Below are 17805 nucleotides of genomic sequence, written 5' to 3' on the forward strand. Positions count from 1 at the left end.
TTTCCAATTAACATCCAGCTTAAAACCACATGTGCTCCAGCCCATGTTCAAACGATTGAGCTGCACAGGTAACCTCAGGAAAACCATTAACAGATGGCAGGGCATGGCCGCACCAGGAATCAGGCGAGGTTTTTGTCTGCGTTAGGCAAAGCAGAAGCCCGAGTAGCAGCTGTGGCTGAAGGCTGCTGGCAGGGCCATGTCCTGGTGCTCTGGGGACAGCCAAGTGCATCCCGACGGGCATGAGGACCACCGTGGACCTCTCCCCTTGCCTGGGTGCTTGGCTGGAGGAGGGGTGCTCGTGGCCAACGCGGCTTGAACTGCTGCAGCAGTGAGCCCTGAGTTTTCTGTGAGGACGGGAGAGCTGTTACGGTAGCCAGCAATGGGATGAGTGACATCAGCAAGGGTGGATTTGTGAATATTTTATTGGAAACTGCTAAAAGTTTCCCTCTCTCCGCTCTCTAAAATAGAGTTTGCTTGCAGTCAGACTCGTAGCTTTGCTGGGCATCGCCGCCTCCAGTAGCAAAGTCTGCCTTGCATCCTTTTAATGCTTTTAGTGCTGTTCCTGGAACTGCAGTGTCTGGGGAAAAGCATTTGAAAATTGCACATCATTAGCATGCTGAAGAGGAGGTAATGTATGTAAAGCATTTGACCTCCCTCTGGCTCCTGTGGCTGGGACAAATTCTGATCTCATTTGCAGCAACGCAAATCCAGAGTATCTACATTAAGCACATTAAGTTTAGTGGAGTTACTCTGAATTTATACTACCGCACCTGGTAAATGGAAGATGTCACTAACAGCCTTTTTGTGACCCAAGGGAAGGAAGTAATGAAGGCAACCTGCAAATGCAAGGATGAAAACAGTTCCCGACAACAGGACTTTTGCAGGGGTGTGAAATTTATTGGGAGCTGCTGCGTGCTCAGCATTTTTTAAAACCAGCTCACGTTTTTTGGTGCTTAAGCATGGAATTAGGAGCCTTACTCTAGGCATCGAGTTTTTAAAACATGTCAAAGGCTACCTGGGGCCTACCTGGAGGAGAAGTGGATTATGGATTGACAGAGCGGTCTGAAAAAACTTACGGTGTGGGGAAGGGTGAATTCTTCATTTCTCATTTCCCCTCCTTTTTCCAATAAGGAAGAGAAGAGGATAGAGAAGAGTTTAAAAAGAAAACCAGAAAAAGAGGAGGGAATGAAAACTAAAGCCAGTTTCACGCAAAATTAGTTGGAGGAATTAAATATCCCACAAAGTAACGATTGCCACATTTTTTATTCTCTCCCTGGATGAGTAAAACACCCGTGAAACATCCACCATGCATTTCCGTTTGGCTAATCCCCCCCATACACACTCCAAATCCAATATCACCAACTATTCGCGGTGTTAAAGAGTCGTTTTACTTTTTCCAAATACATGGAAAATTCAAAACATCTGGGAACGAAGGATTTCTTTGTGTGCAAGTCCGAGTCCCAGCAAACCGGGGAGCCTGGCGGTGGACGCAGTGCAGAGAGCCGATGAACGCGGCGGAGGAGCCCAGCGTGGTGCTGGAGGCACCTCGGAGCCACTTGTTTCTTCCTCACTTTTCCGTGAGAGAGGACAAACTGTGCTGTGCCAGCTTTCTCTGAAGAAACATACTCAGTCTGTTGCCTGCACGTGGTGGATGTTAATATGTAGATGATCGACTGGCTGAAAATATTTCAGGTTCCAGCGTGGGCCCTTATCATTAGGAGCACTGCGGAGAAGGACCTGGGGGTCCTGGTGGACGACAGGTAGGCCATGAGCCAGCAGTGTGCCCTGGTGGCCAAGAAGGCCAACGGGATCCTGGGGTGCGTTAAAAGGAGCATGGCCAGAAGGTCAAGGGAGGTGATCCTCCCCCTCTACTCTGCCCTGGCCAGGCCTCACCTGGAGTGCTGCGTCCAGTTCTGGGCTCCCCGGTACAAAAATGGTAGGGATCTCCTGGAAAGAGTCCAGCGGAGGGCCACAAAGATGATACGGGGCCTGAAGCATCTTCTCTGTGACGAAAGACTGAGAGACCTGGCTCTGTTCAGCCTTGAGAAGAGAAGACTGAGAGGGGATCTTATTAATGTTTACAAACGTCTTAAGTGTGGGAGACAGAGGGATGTGGCCAACCTCTTTTCAGTGGTTTGTGGGGACAGGACAAGGGGCAATGGCCACAAAATGGAGCACAGGAAGTTCCACACCAACATGCGAAAGAACTTCCCAGTGAGGGTGACGGAGCACTGGGACAGGCTGCCCAGGGAGGTTGTGGGGTCTCCTTCCCTGGAGATATTCAAGGCTCCGTCTGGACGCCTACCTGGGCAGCCTGCTCTAGGGAACCTGCTTTGGCAGGGGGTTGGACCCGATGATATCTTGAGGTCCCTTCCAACCCCTACAATTCTGTGATTCTGTGATCATCCATGCAGAGAGGCGAGAAGAGACCTGTGGCTCCTGGGCAGGGTTTCTCCATCTCGCTGGATCCCAGCTGCCTTGTGGGGAGGACAAGGGAAGAGCTGCTGAGCGGGGTGGTGGTGCAGAGGCAGCTCCTCGCTCTTCATGGTGTCCCTCTGGCTTGGGCTCAGACGGCCGGACACGTGCAGACCCTTCACCACATCCCTGGGCAGCCCTGCCTCTGCCAGGCGCACGTGGAGTGGCAAAAGGAACTGCCTTTTAATTTGTGATGGGAGGATGTGGTTCCTCATCTCCTAGGGTGGATGCTTGAAGTAAGCAGATATCAGTCCTTAAAGTGCCCGTTTTTCAATTTCATGGCTCTGTTTTCTTCCAGGCGGTGCCAGTGGCTCAGCTGCTGCGTGTTGCTTTTCTCCTCCGCCTGTCGTCCCGGGGGGGTTTGGTGTCGGGGCAGGCTGACACCTCCACTGCTCTCTGCATGCTGTCTCATTCCACAGGTGCATAACGCCCCACATTTGTTGTTACTAGACTTAATTTGAACAAAAACCCCATAGATTGGATCTTCCTCGCAGGACCCGGTCATCAAATAGTTTTAACTCACAAAGCAGTCACCTTACTTGAGACTCTTAGAAAATCCATACTGTGCCTCACCACTCGGTAAGTTGGGAACATGCACTGGGATTTTCACGTGTTTTTCATTCTTTTTCTCATGCATTTTTTATTCTTGCTCTCTCTGCAGGAGGAAGTCTGTAGCTGGTGAAAATCAGAGGTTACATTTATGAGGAAACTCTGCAGCTCTGCCTGCGTTTCCCTGTAGTGGCCGCAGGTAAGAAGGGTCCAGCTGAAAGCGATGCAGGTGTGGGGAGAGAAAAGGGGGGTGACTGAAAATAATTCCTGAGTGCAAATATAGAAATGGTTCACACTGAGCAGCACAATTCTGCGTCCCATGGGATGCCTCGCCATGGGCTGGTGGAGCACTCTTTGGCGTGCACAGTGATGGGAGAAGCTGCCCTCGTGAAGGAGGGAAATCACATTAATTTGCAATAATCAAGTGTATGAAAATTAGCAGGCGTTTACTGTACAAGTGTTGTTTGACTGAATTTCCTCTACAAGTGAACTCGACAAGCCTGAAAGACAGTATTACACAGAAGTGCTTCTGTTTGCTCCCTGCGCAGCTATTTGCAGCAGCTGCCAAAGACCTGCCAAGCTCTGGGCATGGCTAAATTTCTTCCACGTGCTGGTTTGTCAGGTCTCATACTGCGGGACACGTCAGGAACCAGCAGCTGCCCACTGGAGAAGGGGCTTGGTGGCTCCTGTATGCCGTCAATGGGCATTTAATGTAATGCTCGGAGAAGTGAGGTGTGTCTAGGCTGGCCCTCCTGTGACCAGTCCTTCGTATTTTTTTTACCAGGTTGATGTAATGCAACTCCCACTCCCTAATTCATTGAGACGGTCACATTTCCTTGCAAAGAAACAAAAGAAAACAGTCAGGAGTGCTGAATAAAGGACAATTTACCAACAGCCTTCTAATGTTTAGCTGTTCCATCCCAGGGGTCTGGAGCAGCTTTACAACACCAAGCCCACGGGCTCTTACAAGAGGCGAGAGGGCTCTTCATCAGAAGGTAGAGCTGTCTGCTGCCCCGGGGGCATGGCTGAGGACCCGGCCTCATTAACAACTACCTGCCTGTGACAAACAGGGAACAACTCCATGGGTTGGAGACAGATACAGGCCAGGCTGTACCCGTAGGCTCTGTAATTTTAGGAACTGAATTTATCACCAGATGTTTTAATGCGAGCTGTATAAGGAAGAAGGAAGTCTGAGATCTTGGAACGGGTTGCCCAGGGAGGTGGTGGGGTCACCATCCCTGGGGTGTTCAAGGAAAGGTTGGACGTGGTGCTTGGGAACATGGTTTAGTGGGTGACATTGGTGGTAGGGGGATGGTTGGACCAAATGGTCTTGGAGGGCTTTTCCAACCTTTATGATTCTAGGGTTCTGTGATTCTATGATTCTGTGATCTTGCTGCACTGCTGCCAGGAGGTCACAAGTTACTTCTGAGCTTCTGTGAAAGCCGCAGCCGCCAGGACTTGGTTTAAGCAGTTACGTGAAGGAAGTCGTTGGCTCTTTCCTACCTGTGCCTGGCCCAAACTCACAAAGGAGGATGAAGAGGTGGGTGATTGTGACTTTTTATTAGCTCTCCCTTTTTGTACTCCTTGTGGATTAGCTTGGGTTAGACAAAGTGGCACGAGGGACCGAGCCTATCCCTGCATGCAGACGGCATTGTTAGGAGGGGCTCCAACACTGACTAGCAGCAGACTGAAGAGGCTGAGCTTCTGCTGATACCCAATTAGCTGATTATCCCAAAGGGAATTGGAAATGAAGGTTATCTTTCAACTTGTGATGAGCTTCCAAATAAATATTCAACATGCATTTAATAAGACAGTTTTATGCATTATTTAAGTATCAGTTGATGGGTAGGAGACGAAACACTACTCTAGTGATGCTGAGGTCTGAAAGGCAAGGGCAGAAATCTGGTGAATGAGTCATTAAAGGAGATCTGTATCACTCTTTTTACTGGATTATTATTTATACAGCAATCATGAAGAGAATGTTAGCAAGAGTTCATTTCTGCCTTTTGGTTGTTTGGGGGATCTTCTGTTTTTGTTTTTGAAGCACGAGATAAGGAAGGATACAAAATGAATGAGAGGATTAGGGAAAAAAGGATGTCAAGGCAAGGTGGTCCAGCCTCCAGCTGGGGCAAGATTAGCTCTCCTTAAAACACCCACTGGTCCATGGCGCCAGGGAGTAACTTTGTCCCTTGGTGGGGTTTTGTACCTGCTTCAGAGAGAGTAACTATTTTGTGTCAGGAGCTAGATCTCTTTCCTTGAACTAAGAGGGTTTGTTCTCCTCTTGCTCTCGCTTCTGGCACATTTCAGGATGGACTTTGCTGGGGGCAAGAGCCCTCTCCAAGATGTGAATTTGCTCATGAAGGATAGTTGAGCTCCATGTGCCCAGTGAGAATTTTTAATTCTGTAGAGACTCAAGGGAAGTCTTGACTGTTAACCTCGTTCAAGCTCTTGATGGGTTGATCTTCCAAGGTTCAGAGCAATAAAGTGCCTGGTTCATGCAAGAGGAGTCTGGTGTGTGCTGCCCCAAGGTTTGATCCCTCTGTTAGGGAGGATCCAGTGAGCAACGAGTTGAGGGCAGTCACTGGAAACCTTCATAACAGTTCTTCATTTTCTCAGGGCTAGGACGGACTTGGATGGAGTTCAGCGGAGATTCACGCCAGGGTCCCCCTGTGATACTGGACACCATGGGCACAGTGCTGGGCTGGCAGCTCCCTGCCTTCTTGTAACCTTCCCTGGGATCTAGGCTAGAAGCTGCTTTGATCTGTCCCACTGTAATCATTCTTGTATGGGCAGAGGTGTAAATGCCTCTAAAACGTCCTGATCCCTGTATACCAGCCTGTGCAACCCCCAAATCCCCAAATAGGGCAATTCAGAATCCAACCCCAAACCTGACAGCAGTGCCCATTTTTGACCCGTACTTTTCCCTTCCTAATATTTTCACTCCTCCAGGTTACCTGAAACCTCCGTCCCATTCCTGCCAGAAACACAGGACTGGGGCGATGCCATTGAATCTCCTTTGGTGTGATAACCGAGAGCAGAATGAGTCCTGGGAGACACCACTTGGTTAATTAAATAAACCGGCGACCTCTGAGCCAGGAGTGAAAACAAGAAAGAAAGGAGGAGAGTGGGCTTTCTCCCCGCCGCACCTCTGCTCTCCGGTGCTTTGGTCCTTCAGCTGCCCAGCAGGGCTGATCTCCTCCTGGCAGCTCGGGGTAGGCTCTGTTTTCCCTAACACCCAGTGGTATTCCAAATATTATTTTATGCATTTCTTTTATTTAAAGAAAAGGTGCTAAAATAAAAACAGTGCTAAAATAAAAACAGAGGGTCCGTCCTGATTTGTGGTACTTCCTTTTTCAGCTCTCTCTGTTAACAAATTTATTAATCTAGTTGGGATTATTTGTCTTTCCTCTTATAAAATGCCTTTCCTCCAAAAGGAAAAACTGCCAATGTATTATTAAAGGAAGGTCAAATCCCAGTGCCCTTTTCCCTGTTGATTCAGTGTTTGGAAAGAAAACTTAACGTGTTTTTTTTTTTTTTAAAGGACGCTGTTGAGAAATAAGAACTGGAGTTCAATTTGCCTTTTGCTTTTAATTTTCCACTTTTCCTTCTCTCTTTCATTCAGTGGAACATGACCTGTTTTCTGTATATATGTGGTTTCCCAGCCTAGTTTCTCTAGTGCTGAGTATTTGCACTTGCTTTACTTTTAAGAAAGATTGCATCTTCATCATAATTGAAAAAAATCACCTGTTTTATTAGAAATATAAACAGTTGTTAAATGTTTTCACTGATTTTTATGGAGATTTGTTTTAAGCACAGCCTTCATTTTGCATCTATTATTTTGATGCTCCCTTTAATTTAGTGCACATGGCTATGCTTCTTAATATCTTTAAAAGATCTCAAGCGTATCAAAAAGGTAGATTTTTCAAAAGAGTTGAGCACTAGATCTCTGAATAATTGATTTTTTACTTGTGGTTGTTAAACTGAAAAATGTTTCGTTCTGATCATGCTAAGAGGAAGATTATTTAGCAATATAGATAGAATACCCTAAATGTTTACTTTGATTCATTTTTGCTTCAACTGCATACTCTAAAACCATTTAAAACCCTCTTTAAAAATTAAATGTTGATGATTTTTTGAAACAAATGTACTTAGGAAAGAGAACTAAACATTTCAAAACATCTTCAAAATGTTAAGTAGTAACATTATTTCTTTTCCCAGATAAACACGTTTTTTCTGCCTTAAAGAAGCCATGGCCTCACTCTTACCATACAGTAGCTGCTATGGGATGGCTCCATCCCTAGTTCCTGTAGGCTCCCTAAAAATCATCAGAGAAAAAGGGACACTTCTGCAAGGTGATTCAACCCTTCTGCCTTTCTCTAATAGCTATAGGGGTAGCACTCCTAAATTATGTTCTTTCATTTGTTTAAGGTCAGAGGGGACAAACCTGAGCCCGTGGATGTACTAGGTTAAGTGCCACATATATTGTGAAATGCTTCAACAGGCTCCCCTGCAAGTTTGGGTTGTAAAGACGTTGTGATATACTGCAGAGGCATTGCAAAATGGTGGGGTTCATAAGCGAAGGGCATTAACATCCTGAGCGATATGCAGATTAGTCTATATTAACAACCACATTCATTTCGAAGAGGTTGATGAGCCAGCTTGGGAGATTCCTCTGCGGAGCGAGCATTGCACCAGTGACCTTGGAGGGGGCAGGAGAGGTCATACTGTGAAATATGTCCTACTGCTAAGGGCTCTCAGTGCACCTAAGGTGATACAGGTATATATTAAAACCAATGCTTCATTAAAGTCTAAGCAGGGTTATTCCATCCTTCTTACTTCAATGCCTTTTGTTGTTTCCCCTGGGCACCCTAAAATAGTGTTCTGTTTGGTGCAGGCAGTTTAGGAGGGGGCGAACTGATTCTTTTAGGGAATATTTAGCCCTGAGGATACTCCAAGGCACGATGGAAAGTATTTAAACCCAAGGTGTCGTATTTTTATCGCGGGATCTTTGTGTAAGTGTCTGAAAAATGCGAGCTTGCTGCTTATTTTGGGAGGAGGGCTAACAGTGTTTTTGTTATCTCTGAGCACGCTAAGCTGAGTCAGTGCAATGTAATTAATGAGGCCATCTCCCATTAGAGGACAGTGGTTGAAGCTATTGCTAATTACTTTGCAGGCATCAAAGAAACAGTGCTGAAAGAGGAGCTCTCAGCGCCCAGAAGATGGTGTAGGAAGATGCTGATTCTTCGCAGGTGGCCGGCTGCAGCATCGCCTGCTCCCAGTGCTGCTGCGGAAACTGCACTTTGGTGGTGACTGAGCGAGCACAAAGCGAGCAGCTGAAGCCACGGCTGCCTGCACGGATGTGGGTCCCAAGGGACTTCGGTGGCTCAAGGAGCAGATAGGTGCTCACACCCAAATAACCTCCCTCCACTGCCAGTGTTTCCTTCAAAGGATACCTGGGCTGTGGGAGCAGCTTTTGCCATTCACAGAACCTGGGCTCAAGCCTTTGCTCCAAAGTAAAGATATGTTTGGTGGGCAGTTTTGTTCTTTGTAAGGGAGACTGGGAGGTCAGCGCTGATATCCTTATCCAGAAAGCGCTGAGATGGCGTTGAACACGGAGATTGGTACTAGCTTCCCTCCATGTCAAACGCAGGAGAAAATGCTACTGTTCTGTAAATGTTCCCCAACTTTCCCATAATTGAGCTTATGAATAGAGCGGCCTGGAAGAGACTCTTTATTATTCCCTCATCCATTTGTTCAGAGATATGGACATATTAGTGCCGGAAACATCTAAGGCCTTATCTAGCCTGACCTTTTGAAGAGCAGACTATAAAATTTTGTCCATTAACCTCACCACTGAGCCCACTAACTCATTGCTGGCTAAAACATATCTGCCACTCTTGGTCTGAGGAGCACACGCAGTGGATAATCCACCATTTCCCTTAATCGTTTCTTTTAATGGCCAGACTGTCTCTCAGTTTAAAGCAGTAATGATCCCTGCTGCTCCTGCAATGTCGCTGATTCACGGCTTGCTGGAGTTTGTGGTGTGCACGCGGGAAGGCCGGGACGAAGCGGGGAGGTTGCTGTAAGTTAGGAGGGAAGTGACAGGGCGGCTTTGGGTAGAGGGGCACGGTTTATGGGGAGAGCGAGGTCTAAGGTTCAGGTCTCAGGAGGCTGACCGTGTTTTGATGGTAGCCATAAGTACTGGGGTTTAGGAGGGATTTGCTTTGGGTGTTGGCAGAGCTGGATGGGATCTCAGAGGAATTGCTGGGGGCCCACAGAGGACGTCTGCTTGCTGCTTCTGCTGTGCATGGCTCCAGGGCTGAATCAGCAGCTCCTTGCAGGGTTGCCTTGGTCAAACCAGAGGAAAAACTCCAGTGTTCCCCCATGCCCTGTCTGTCTGCAGCACTTTTCCATCTTTGTTATCACAAGCCCTAAATTCACTTTCAAAATCATTCAGCTCCTTGTTTGTCTGCTTGCTTAGGTTCCGTAATTACAGCTGCTGCTGAGAGAGCAAAGCCTGCTCTGGGAGACCACCGGCACAGCCCGCGGGGAGCATCGAGCCCCCTCTGTGTCGGGATGTGCTTGCCGTGGGGCAGCAGTGTGAGTCGAGGGGTAGCTCTGCCTTTCTCTGGACTGAACAAATAGAGCAAGGCACAGCCTGCTCCCCGCTTCTGTAGCGTTGCCTTCACAAGCGAGCAGCAGCCTGCTGGGTCCAGCAAGGTGAGCAATATTTTACTGGGGAAAAACTGGGGGCGAGTGTTGTGACAGGCAGCCTGGCAGCTGGAGTTTGCCTCCTGAGTGACTTTGGATTGACCATCTCTGTTTGCAGAACGCATTTTTTCAGGGCTTGTCATTTTTAAGGGCATTGATTTTAACATATTTTCTTTGGACGGAGGCTCAACGGTGGAGGAATCGGCTCCAGGAAGGAACAGCATCGGCTGGAATGCCTTGACTGGAAACTCTGCTAGTCAACGGTACCTGGAGCGGGGTTTGTTGATAAAAACCCTTCCTTGGATCCCTCCCCTGCACGTGCCTAATGAATGAGCCATTTGTTTGCAGAGTTGTCGCCTTCCCTATGGACAGGTGCCATTTTCAGTGAAACCATCTCAAACAGCACGTGCGACTCACGGAAGTTACACAGCACCAGGGCAGAGAACAGACTTGCGGGCTGATGAATCCCTAGCATCAGGAAATGTTTGCAACTGCTCGTGAAAGCCTCTGAGGAGCTCTGGAGCCTGTGCCTCCCTTCCTCCTGACACGTGCAGTTTGTGCAGGTAGGTGTTGGCAGCTGGCGCGGTTCCACTGGGGGATGCTGGCTGGCAAAGGACAAAGCTCCTGACCTTACAAATGGCATGATGGCTTCTGTTTTCTTCTTGAATACATGCTGAAGGATGCCTCAACTGTAATGGGGTGAGCCAAGGTCTGGAGCTACAGGGGCAGGCAGGCTTAAGGAGCTCAGCCTGGTTGGCTCACTGAAGAGAAAGTTCAGAAGCAATGTGATTGCGGTAGGTAATTCCCTGCACCAGGAGAGAATTTCGGATGTGTTACAGGATGGAGGTTGAACTCAGGTTGGAAATAAGACAACTGGGGAGTAACATGGTAATTACCCAGTGGAGCGGCTAACCAAGGCAAGGGGAAAGTTCGTTCTGGCTTGGATGCCTCACCTTGAACCTGGATATCCTCCTGGAAGGGATGCTCTAGTTCAGCCATGTGTGAGCTGGATAACGTTAGCACTGGTGGGAAAAAGAAACTGAAAAATATATATATATATGGTGTCCTGGATCTTTTCACATACTGGGCAGCTTTCCCTTGTGTTACTGAGCTCACTGTACAAATAATTATTTCACCATTGAAAGGCAGTAGCTGCTCTGGGCTCCACACCTTTATAAAGTTGCTTTAATTGTGATGCAGAGGAATAGATCTTCAGACTTAAATGGGGAAAGCTGCTTATCCGTCACAAGGACAATTCAGAACACTTCAGTTTGATGCTATAAGTAGACACATTCAGCCTTTCCCCAACAAGTTACAGAATAGCTGTGGGAAATACAGATATCTGAGGTAGTTGGCCAACTCGGAAATCATTAAAGAAAGTGTGTTCATGCTAAACAGAAAACTTGCTGCTTTTTTTATCCTGGATAAAAATATGATACTGGGACAACTGAAATCTTTCACTTTTCCTAAAAACAATTCAGGGGTTATTTCTGACATACATTCAACCATTTTTCTTTACAATATCAGTTTTTAGACAAGGAAACAAAAATGTCACTTTGAAATAAAACAGTGGAAAGTCTGGTTCTGAAAACTGGCAAAACGGTCTGGCTGTCAGCTCGGTGCCAGGGATCACCTTCTCTCTCGCCCAGCTGTCTGTACAGTGAAGGCTGCTTACGGCTGTTGATAAAGATGTCAGCACATCCAAGGCAGCAATGCTCCCCAGGGGATCGATGCCATGGTTTATGCAGCACACATTTCAAGGCTGTAGCAAAACTCGGGGAGCACAGGCAGCGTTGTGTGGCTGTGCAGGTACCATCAGTGCACCCAGCAGTTGTAGCTGTACCTTCCTGGTGTCAGCAGGTGTTGGTTTGGTGAGGCTGGAGTGTCTACAAGCCCATGTTGCAGTTGTATGAGGATGCAGAACTGCACACAATGTCCATTTTTGTACAGCATGTGTAGTGTTCTCCTCCTGAGTGGCTTAGCTATGATAAGGCAAGGTGGAATGGGACATAAATCACAGTCAAATAGCTATGGCATGATGCTGTTTTTCCTCTTTCTCTTTGCGATATTCCTCTCAGTTCATCAGTTTTATAGCAGGGGATTGGAACAGCTCTGTGCCTGATTCTTGTTAAAAGTTGCAGATATCTGTTAATGTGGGGCAGCTGCCGTGGCTGTCGTAGCATTTCTGGGCTGCAGGTCAGTGTAAAGGGATTTGGATAGCGCAGTTCCATCTGAAGGGCTGTCTTGTTAATTCGGGTGTGTTGGATGACTCCTGGAAGCAGTTTTCCTGAGCTATCATAAGGGTTTGTAATAAATCTTAATGAGACATCCCTGCTATGATAAATTATTTGTTTCTCTAGTAGGAGCTCGGATTATGGCCTCCAGGGAAAATGGGAGGAACCTCAAACCCTGCTTCGGGACGGTGTCAGCAGTTACCTGGCTGTTCACCATCCAGCCAGAAAACATTAGAGCAGTCACCCAAAAGCCTCAGAGCATTGTCTGCTGTTTGTAAAAGTCAATGCTTGCCTCCCAAGGCAAACTGCTCTCAAATTAGATGCTTTGTTTCCACCCAAGCCCATGAGATATAGAGAGATACTTCTCCCTCCCTACCTCTTGTGTTAAAAAGCATCCAGAAGGGATTTACAACCAAGTCAAGAGAAAAGAGGACCAAGCCAGAAGTAAATCCCACCAGTGAAATCATTTTATTGCTTTCATTTTGTTGGTGTCTAAATGCTCTGCTTGAGCACTGGTGCCACTGGGCTGAGATTTGGAAAACACGTGGAAGGCAGTGGCTGTCCTCTTGGGGAGCTCAAAGGCTGCACTGAAGACCAAAGCAAACTGAAGACCAGAGGTGACTAGTTTCCCAAAGGTGCATGATAGATTAGGCCAGCCATGAACCTTCACCGCAGCCCCTTTTCTCTTCTATTCCATACTTTGGAGTATTTTCTTTTTTTTTTTTTTTCACTATCAGCAGTAAGCAGACACTTGAAAACATCCTAATCTGGGGAGATTTCTAGGCGAGGAAGTACTGGAAGCAGGAGGCAATGGGCGTGTCCCAAGGGCACGGAGACATCCCTAGGAGCTGTGACAGGTGTGAATTAATATCTTTGCTAATTTGCCTTTCTCTCAACACAGATGGCAAAATTCCCGGTGTCAGTCACGGGTATGGTGGAAGACATCCTATCAGAAACATCTCTACGTCATCTGGTTGGCCAAGACACCTGCAGGTTAGTTTCTAATTCAGTAATGCATGACCTCTTGATTAAAGCATTTATATAGTTTGTAACTAAAAAAGAGTCCTAAAGGATCAGACCTCAAACCTGCTGAAATGTACCTAAATCTTTAATGGTTTGCAGTAAGCTCTGGATCGAGCCTTGAATAACTGTTAATTAGGAATCCTCTAAAGTGATGGTGTGAATGCTGTGCTGGTAATATGCAGGTTGCACAAAGGTGATGGGGTGGTAAATCCCGAGGAGAAGTTAGGTTACAGTGATCTGCAATGCTTAGTGAAATGGATTCAAGCCAGCAAAATTGTCTTAATCCAGGCAATTGCTTTTGTGTAATCCTGTAATTGGGTTAAACTTGTAGCCTGGGACACTCTGCGAGATGTTCGTCCTGTTCAACTTGGGGACTTAACTGTGGTATGTAAGGCAGTGTCATCGCCCTCAGTAGTGGGCAGAAATAGGGATGGCCAGAGGGTGACCCAGATCTTGGTGGTCTTGCTGCCTTGGTGAGTGCTTTTTCTCTCTCTGGATGAAGAGAGCTGAGGGAAGTGCCTGCTGTTTGGTGGGGACCATCTGGATCTACAACTTGGAGGGATGGAAGCTGGAAAGAACCTGGGAAATACTGCAGACACTGCTGTTGGTAGGAATTCCCAGTGCATGGTGTCTGCTGTGACTACAAGGGACAGGGTTCCCTTGGAGACTGGTTAGGGGAGTTATTTAAGATGAAGTCTGATAGGTTTGTGAAAGGAATTGTATGACAAATCAGCAATTCCTAGGACCTGAAAAAGCTTTGATATGAGTCCTTGCATAGCTAATCTGTTGATATCCCCAACAGGGATAAAAGAGATCAGATCACTCTTTATTTATACCATACTTGTACAACTTCACTGTTCCGAGGCTGCTTCCACTCACCTTTGAGATCAGGAAGGAAAGTTTTTCTTCCTCAATGCATGATTTGGCTTCTGGTGGGTTGGGGGAGCTCTTCCAGGTCTGAGCAGCCTCAGAGCCTGCAGCACGGGAGGAGGTAAGCAGCTCCCTTCTGGTGGCATCTCATTCTCTCCAGTGCCTAATCGTTGCACTCAGTCTCCAGACCTGAGGTCAAGAGGGAATTTTCCCTCCGGGTTCATTTGGTAAGGACTGCAGGAGGTTGCTGGGTGGTGGTAGTTACGGCATATCTTTCTTTTTGTTTGGTCGTGTTTGTTTTGCCCTTCTACACAACAAGATCTGCTTGCCATGTTCCTCTGGGAGTTATATTTAACAAATTCCCTGCTAATGTCCTCCTCGTGTTTCCTCAGTCTGAGGAGGAGCCTCAGGGGAGAGGACCTCTGCCATGCCATGTCTGCCAGACTTTGTGAAAGATAGGAAAAGAGATTGGGGGGGTTGATGGTAAATAAGACCTATTTTGAGTGGGAAATGGAGTGCAGGCCTGGGGAGAGAGAGACACAACTCATACTACTGGAATGCAATTGCTGATGGACCGGTTAAATTCAAAAGGCAATGGCCCAGGCCCAGATGTTTAAGAACTTCAGCATGGCTTGAAATTGGCATAACAATAAAAGGGCTCTTGTTTGGAAATAGTTTCTTTGAGGTTAAAAAAAAGAAAAAAAAAAAGAAGAAAAAAGCTCTTTAAAGGGAGCTGCTCCATCTGGCATTGAGATCCTTGTGTCTTGGGCATGGAGATCCAGCGACATGGCTGTGGAGTGCCACCATCACTCACGAGTGCCAGGTCTCCTGCCACTGTCCAGCACCAAGAGGGATGCAGCTCCTCCGTGAAAGGGGTGAGTGTACGCACGCTGCTGTGGCTGTAGGGCAGCTTGTGAGGTGCTGCAGGAGGGGAAAGGGGAGCAGTGGTCCCCATAGGGCCGTAGTTAATGGAGAGGGGTGACAGCCAAAAGCTCTGGCACCCCCTAACTTCAGACAACCACCTGATAGACACGGAGAGCCTGTGGCCATCCCACCTGTACCCCTTGCTCGTTGTCAGGTCCAAACCACACCCCAGGAATGGTCCCGTAGGTGCCGGTGGAACACCTTCGGTGATACTGCAGTAGGACTGTGGGACCAGGCTCGTGAGTTTGGTTGCAGATAAATGAAACTGCAAGAGAAGAGGCAGAGCAGGTCAGACCCACCTGCTGCCGTTTGCCACAGATCTGCTGGCTTAGCCCAGCAGATCCACTTCAGCAGTCAGCAAACTGCATTTTGAAACCGCAGCCTCACCACGGCGAGTGGCAATATTGCCTGGTCTTCTGGGGACAGCACTTTGCCCCCACGCTTTCTAATGTGCAGCTGGATCTTTCCCAGTGATCCCATTAAGGCTCTTCAGGGAACTGGAGGGAAATTATGTTAAGAAGATAATTATAGGGTAGCCTGGGTAAAAAGGCAGGTCAAGAACAATTTGAAGAGTTGGGGAATGAGTTCAGTTAGCTGAAGAAGTGTCGTGAGGTGTCCATTCCCTCTAAGATGTTTTCTCACTGCCTCAGATGAAACCTTGGTTGCAGCTTTGTAAATGCTCTTCTGGTTTGCAGTATTTCCCTGGCACAGAAAACTCTCCTTGCTGTATGGATACCAGGTACTGCCAGAGCTAGAGTTAGCTGAGAACAGTTGGATTATAGGATTTAGAGACAGATGGGACCTTTTTCATTATATTTTTTTATGATTAGCTCACAACATAACATGTGAGGCAGTCACGTATTTCATATTCACACAACAAATTATGCATCTAGTATGAAATAGCTCTCGTTTCCTTCTCCGAAATAGGGTACGAATTTCCATCTGGAATATATAATGTGGTTTCCATATGTAGAAACAGAGACTTGTAACAAGTATCAAAGCAGTAAGAACATTGTGGATGCTAATATGCTGTGGAAGTGTCTGTCCAGTGAATGTACGAGAGCTGTCGGTTGATTCATGAATTCTAAGACAGATGTAACTCAGGAGTGGGGTTTAAGCCCAGTAGGATCTTTGAACGCAGTCTTCTGGTTAAGGATACTGAATTTAGGGCATCTGTGCTGGAGGGGGCTGCGGTGCACTTGGTTCTGCCTGAAGTCCTGTCTACCATGACCATATGAAGAAGAAGTCAAACCAGCTTTCAGGTCAGGAAAATACTTGTTCCACAGTTTTCAGAGCTCAGCGTAGGTGGGTGCCGAGTGCCTGCTTGCACATAGATGCTAAGCGTGTCCTGGAGGTTCTTGCTCTCACCTTAACCGCCTTCCCGATGTACCCTTCCCATTCTAGGGCCAGTCCACCAGGACTGTCTGGAACAAGCTGCTACAAAGTGCTGGGATCGGCCTGTTTTGGGCAAGACTCTGTTGGGTTGACAACCATGAGATTTGGTATTTTCAGTGTGACTGGAGTTTGTGCAGTGTGGAGGCTACTGAGGATTTCTGCTTTTGCTGCCTCCCCCGTGTCAGACAGGCAGTCTGGCCCCATGACAAGCGGAAGGTGCCCTGCTACCAATTCAACATCTCAGTTTCTGGTTAGTTTCCATTACACATAGAGCATGTCAGAGTTTTCACTTTTTTTTTTCTTCTTTTCTTTAACTTATCATATCCTCAAAGCCTGTTTCTGAAGGGTGAATGGATTATTTATTGCACAGTGCAGTTTGGTGAATATCGATGGAAGTGGCATCTGGTCTCCAAATGGAGACCTTCTTCCCCTCCAGGTCCTTAAGAGAACATGACAGTAATTGAGCAATAATGAAATGTTTCAGGAGGAGTGTCGGAAAGTTCAGAGTGGTATGGGGGAGTTATAAATCTGGGCTGCATTTGGCTTGAGGAAGAAACCCCGTTATAAACTTATTAGCTGCTGACACCGTGCTTCTCTCACCTTGCACAAGATGTAAAGCTCGCCTCAACGCCGTCACACCGCCTTTCACTTGCACCTGACTCAAGGTGCTGCCGGCTCAGGCACCACTCTTTGCTTCCCAGGAGATCAGTAGCAGAGATCAGGCACACACTCTGATCTGATGCCTTTGAAATGCTCTGGCCAGACCCCTCTGTGGTGCTCCTACAGACCTTAGCCTGCTTCTCCACCGCTCCTGCAGTTATCCACTCAAAATGGCTGCAGATGGTACCCAGCATCGCTGGGTCTGCCCAGGAGGTCTTCTGATTGCTCGGCACCAGGAGAAACCTTCTTGCCATGGAGGTAGAGCTTGGGTTAGTGACTGCTGCAGTAACAATGTGGGCCAAATAGGGGCATTTTAGTACGTTTCCCTTTTGCAGTCATTTGTCCCAGCAAAATACTGAAGCCTTAGCTTCAGTTTTGTTCAGACTAGCTTTTGGGTACCTAAATGGAGACTTCTTTCAGCTTTGTAGTCTTCCGTTAATTATTCATGTTGTTTCTAATTCGCGTGTCTCAGACAAGATTGTTCTTTTTCTTTCCTCTCCAGAAAAATTGTTCCAAGTTCCAAGCTGGGATTCTTTTTAGCACTCAAAAGCTATTTCTGACCTGTCACATTCAGCTCTTAGCTTGGACTACGTTGTCCCCAGCTTTCAATCTAAAATGTGGTGGGAAGTAGGCACTTCCAGGGGGTAACTCATGGCCCCTATTTCAGCTACCTCTCAGGGTAGGATGAGGGTGGTTGACAGAGGTGCCTGGGTGATGGGTTCACGCTAGACACCACTCTGAGACTGTGAGGATGGACTTCACCTGAACAGATACAATGATTTGCAGCATAGACATCTGTACCTGAGCAGATATCAAGCTCTCAATCGCCCATGCAGAGAAATAGGTACTTGTAAGGTACAATTTTTGAGGTTTGTTTAGCTCAGATGGAGAAGAGCGTGCAAATATTTATTGACTGCAGTTGCTTAATAATGATTTTTTCTGACATTGTCTTGTGACATTGTCA

At 47.1% G+C, this 17805-nt stretch overlaps 1 long non-coding RNA gene across 49 annotated transcripts in view; it reads left to right on the forward strand.

Moving 5' to 3' along the window:
• LOC308179825 overlaps positions 1–17805 on the forward strand; it is a 185499-nt gene that overhangs the window by 114576 nt on the left and 53118 nt on the right. For 26 of the 49 annotated variants that reach the window (XR_013940557.1, XR_013940558.1, XR_013940582.1 and 23 more), the window contains 6 exons: positions 3137–3223; positions 3809–4564; positions 5974–6236; positions 7243–7801; positions 8198–10298; positions 12871–12962. This is a non-coding gene — a long non-coding RNA (uncharacterized lncRNA). Of the gene's footprint in view, positions 1–1692; positions 1761–2773; positions 2895–2969; positions 3055–3136; positions 3224–3808; positions 4565–5640; positions 6237–7242; positions 7802–8197; positions 10299–12870; positions 12963–17805 lie in introns of all 49 variants that reach the window. The other 23 variants (XR_013940601.1, XR_013940604.1, XR_013940566.1 and 20 more) reach the window with 20 other exon arrangements.

This window comes from Anser brachyrhynchus, assembly GCF_964034855.1.
Source record: "Anser brachyrhynchus genome assembly, chromosome: 18".
Classification (NCBI taxonomy): domain Eukaryota; kingdom Metazoa; phylum Chordata; class Aves; order Anseriformes; family Anatidae; genus Anser; species Anser brachyrhynchus.